The sequence below is a fragment of the Takifugu flavidus genome, unplaced genomic scaffold (genome assembly GCF_003711565.1).
Source record: "Takifugu flavidus isolate HTHZ2018 unplaced genomic scaffold, ASM371156v2 ctg441, whole genome shotgun sequence".
Taxonomy (NCBI): Eukaryota; Metazoa; Chordata; class Actinopteri; order Tetraodontiformes; family Tetraodontidae; genus Takifugu; species Takifugu flavidus.
The window spans coordinates 1-4995 of NW_026622060.1; the positions used below are offsets into that span (position 1 = coordinate 1).

At 44.0% G+C, this 4995-nt stretch overlaps 1 long non-coding RNA gene across 1 annotated transcript; it reads left to right on the forward strand.

Annotated features, from left to right (window-relative positions):
• Positions 1 to 1106: 1106 nt before the first annotated feature.
• On the forward strand, positions 1107 to 2657 carry LOC130520601 (uncharacterized). The gene is made up of 2 exons (XR_008948938.1): positions 1107 to 1264; positions 1794 to 2657. It is a non-coding gene; the product is annotated as an uncharacterized LOC130520601 (long non-coding RNA).
• Positions 2658 to 4995: the final 2338 nt, after the last annotated feature.

Consider the following 4995-nt stretch of genomic DNA (forward strand, 5'->3'; position numbering starts at 1 on the left):
GCTAAGCTCCACCTCAGCTCCAGAGACGGGCTGAGCTGGAGCTGTGGCACCAGGTATCGCCCAGAAGAGCCTCCAACAAACAAGCTCTTCTCTTGGGAGGAGAGGGCTTTGAATCTCAGCTCAGTGTGCTTGTCTCTAGTAGGTGGCAGCTGCACCTTTTCCTGAGCTCCTTGTTGATGCCCTGAGGGGAATTGATGCTCCTGCAATGTTTTCTGGCAGCATTGAGCTTGCAGTGGGGCAATCAAACACACTGTGGGGGGGCTCTCTTTCCTTCTCTCATCTGGAGAACAAGTGACACCAGCTGCCAATCATTGTTGGAGAAATGTGCAGTCAGGGGAACGATGCGTCCAGACTATAGCCACCCTTCCAGCATCCAGCAGTGTCTAAAACCTTTGATTTGGTTTCACCAGAGAGTGTAGGGATTGCAGGGTCGCTGCAGCAGCATCGCCCACAAGCTATCAGGAGTGGGTCGCTTTGTGTCCCAGCTCCTGACAAGAGTTGAGTGCTATTGAGAAATGTGGTCTCACAAACTTGGAAGGTATTTTGACCCACACACACTTTACATACGCTGTAGATCTTGTCCAACCGCCCTGAAAGAACCCAAAATAGGAACATACGGCAGATAAGCCGGTGCAGGACCAGAGGTTTGTTGCTTGTAAGCTGTGTTTTGCTCTGGTACATGTTGATTTTTATTTGTCTTCTCTCAAAATAATTGTCGCTGCTCGTGCTTTTATCAGAGACCAGCTGTGATTCTGTGGCCTCAGCTCTGAAGTCCAACCTCTCCCATCTGAGGGTTCTGGACCTGAGCCACAACACATTGCAGGATTCAGGAGTGAAGCGGCTCTGTTCTGGACTGGAGAGTCCAAACTGTAAACTGGAGAGGCTCAGGTCAGTCTTCATTTTCTACCTATATACCACTGCTAAGATGTGAAGTGAGGCTGTTCTCAACACTGCTGTGATGCACCACATTAAAAAAATTCCTTGGAATATCGTGAATTCAGGTCTGACCCAACTAAGAACTAACGTAGGTTTAGTACTGACGCAGATAACATGCAGACCTGCACCGTATAACCTCATCCTGCATTTTTCAGATTGACTTCTGCAGTTTATCAAAGATCAGCTGTGGCTCTCTGGCCTCGGCGCTGAGGTCCAATCCCTCCCATCTCAGAGAACTGGACCTGAGTCAGAACCAGCTGCAGGATTCAGGAGTGAAGCTGCTCTGTGGTTTTCTCCACTTTCCAAACTGCCGACTGGAAACTCTGAGGTAAACACCATTCTCAAAAATGTCCATTATTCCATCCGAGGGTCCTCACACTTTCTGAGTGTGTGTGTTGTGCCCAGTTCCTTCAGGAGGGAGGGCCACACGGGGACCACTTATTCATGATAAACTGATTTAAGGACAATGAAAAAGCCGACAGATGGTAACCAAAATTAGACAAAACTAGGTGAGGGTGCCTGGTAGACACCAGCCAACGAGGAGGGAGATGGTGAGGGAGACAGGAAGTCATCTAAGACAGGTTGTGCCTTTAAAGATGAGCCCAGGTGAGATGGATCTCCATGATGAGATAGGAGGGAAAGAGGTGGGAGAACCTGGGAAGAGTGAGGGCCAGAACAATATATATTCTCCTCTGGAACAGTGCAAACCTGAGAGGTTGGAATTGTGGTAATTACATATTACTATCATTTTTTAACCTGTAACTAAATTAAATATTTACAGATCATGACTTTGATTAACCTTTCAGATTAATACTGGTTTCACTTATAACCTTATAAAAGTTTCCTTCTGTATTTAGATTATGGGACTGCATCTTATCAGAGAACAGCCCTGACTCTGGCCTCGGCGCTGAGGTCCAATCCCTCCCATCTCAGAGAACTGGACCTGGGTCAGAACCAGCTGCAGGATTCAGGAGTGAAGCTGCTGTCTGATCTCCTAGAGAATCCACACTATGGGCTGGAGACATTGAGACAGTAGCTGGTTGAAGCCAGTCAACTCCCGCTCATCTGCTGCATCACTCACTGACCACTGGTGAAGAGCATCTGTGGAAACATCTGCCGTCTACTCCCTCCATAGATGAAGAATTCAGTTTTTAAAAAGCGCTGGTGGACTTTCAGGAGATCAGTCGATGGTCGACAAAGCAGAAGCAGCTTCGCCTTGAAGTTAAATTAGTTCCTGGTATCACACAATGCTTCTTTATAAAGTTCTAAATGGCTCCTCGGCCACTCTTAGAAGCATGGAAACATTCTCTTAATTGTCTGTTCAAATGTCTGTATTATACGTTACTATTTTACATCATGCCTTCAGAATCTTTAGGTTTAGTATTTACTGTCTCTGTGACATGGAGCATTGGAATATTTCAGCTGCAGCCAGCAAAAACCCATCAGAATGACGGCTATCGGTGGGAACCGCAGCTCATTTGACTTTAGTCAGTCTGTTCAATGTTATAGGATTTATTGCAATCTAATAAAAACTATGAATAAATGTGGGAAATAGGAAATAAAAAGAAGCAAAATGACCAAATAAATCTCCCATGAATACTGTAAATTTAAAGATGTCAAGAATGGAATATCAGCTTAAATGGAATCAAACATAAAGTGTAAAGGCTCCTTTAAGTTTACTGCAAAAATAAACACAAAATCAAGAGCGACATGCGCCAAAACGTCTCATTCTCTCTTCTGTCTCCACTCATTCTTTTATATTCTCTTAAGATAATGGGGCGGGGTCGTGTGATAACAAAACAAGCTAATTGGGGACTATATTTTTGTTGCAAGAACTTTGGCTCTTCAGAAGTTTCTATGTTGGCTTCCACAGATTGTGCATCCACTAGAAACTCAGTGTTTTTGAGGAACTACCAGGAGTGGCTGGAGTGGAGGCCAATGACGCTATAGCTACATATAGCTACATATAGATCACCGTTATCCTCAACCCAAAAGACCACCAGTTGGCGCAGCAATACTAAAGATAGGAGGTTGTGGTCGTTGCGCAGACGCGGAGTGATATCACGCACAAACGTGCCCTATGTTCTATATACCGTATGTTCGGACCAAAGGGCGCACCGTATTAAAAGGTGCAGCCTCAGTTACGGTGCTATTTCTGTATTTAACACATACATCAGGCGCTCCGGATTATAGGGTGCGGGCATGGTAAAACATACCGCTACCATAGCTTAAAACATGCATGCTAGCGCGTATTTAGCAATTTTGCAAAAGCCGGCAAGTCGAACAACGACAACAATGTTTCCAAAATTAATTAAATGTTCGTATTTTTCGTATTTTGTTATTAAGCCCCGGAGGGCTGAAGCAGGACCGCTGTTAAAAATGTATCAGTCCGCGCTTCCAGTTCTGGTGCAACGTCCAGTTCTAAATGTATGAATCCGCGTATTGACGTTTCAACGTCCCATCAGTAAATGGAGAGATTTGGATATAGTCCCCCTGAGGTGGTGTTTTTAGAGCTGTTCTTAACAACTTTCTCTTTGCCTGATAAGAGGTCCAAACATTATTTCACTTCCCTATAAAATACTCTAAAATTTGCCATTCAAGATCAGATACCACCAGGTATAATTCATCCTCTAAATTTTCACAATTTCTTATTCTGTCAGGCTGTTTTTAAACCTTTGGCAACATAAAATAAAGTACTCAACTGGTATTATGTCAGGCTGGTTTACATCCCATTAAAGAAGCCAGCAGAAATAAAGCACAACAGTTACACAGACTACGCACAATAATATAGAGGATATAAAAACAGTGTTGAGATGGGTTTGTGTCACTTTAGTAAAATCAAAGCATTTTTCTTTTGTGCCAGCAATGAACACAATCTAAGAAGTCTTTGACACTAAACATATGGAGCTCCTACAGAACAAACTAAAGATTTGTTGTTATTAAGATAAAGAAATGCAACATTTCCCCAGAGAAACGATGGCGATGGAAAAAGCCCTGGCTGTGTGTGTGCATCACAGCAGGCGTGGGTTCTCCTCTCTGGAGTCATGCGGGGCTCCTTTGAAGGGCAGATGAGGAGGTTGGTTACAGATTCCCCTCAGAAAGATGATTACGGTGCCAAAGGTCATCACCGGGGTAACCAGGAAGAGGCAGAGTGGGTCTACTGTACGAGCGATGCCGCTCCAGTTATCCTTCTCCTGTCAGGACCAGACATTTACGCCACTTTTGATCTTTTTAAATCAGACTTTGGGTTGAGGACTCTGTTTGAACCCTCTGAGCTCATTGTAGTCGTTCTTGTTGCGCATGTGTTTAATGATGTAGTGGCTCCATCCACAGCCGGCTTGATCTCTGCGTACAGCTGATGGCTCCTCCCTCTTCTTGTGGTTTCACAGCTCCACACAGACACACCAAAGCTCAGAACTCAAATGAAGCTACTGATGCTTCTATATCTCATGTGTTTAAATGTTTCTGGAAACGTACTGGCAGCGTGTGTGACTCGGGTCACCAGTCCGTGTCTCCCAGACTGTTTCTCAAACATCAGCTCACTGCGGGACTTCACACTGTCGTACTCCTCAGCCGAGGCAATGGAGCCCACTGAGCTGGATCGCCGCGGTAACGCTCCATCCCAGTACGGCTCTGCCTCAGCAGGGCGGGACATGCGCAAGATGAGGGGTAATCGCTGGAGGAAGAGCTGGCAGAAACAGAAACAGGATTTGGAACACTGATGCTGATGTGTGTATGTGTGTGTGTTATAGTGGAAAAATCACATGTTCATATATCCTCTTTCATATGTTATTAAGTCACATGTTCATATATCCTCTTTCATACGTTATTAAGTCACATGTTCATATATCCTCTTTCATACGTTATTAAGTCAAAGGTTCATATATCCTCTTTCATACGTTATTAAGTCACATGTTCATATATCCTCTTTCATACGTTATTAAGTCACATGTTCATATATCCTCTTTCATACGTTATTAAGTCATATGTTCATATCCTCTTTCATATGTTATTAAGTCACATGTTCATATATCCTCTTTCATATGTTATTAAGTCATC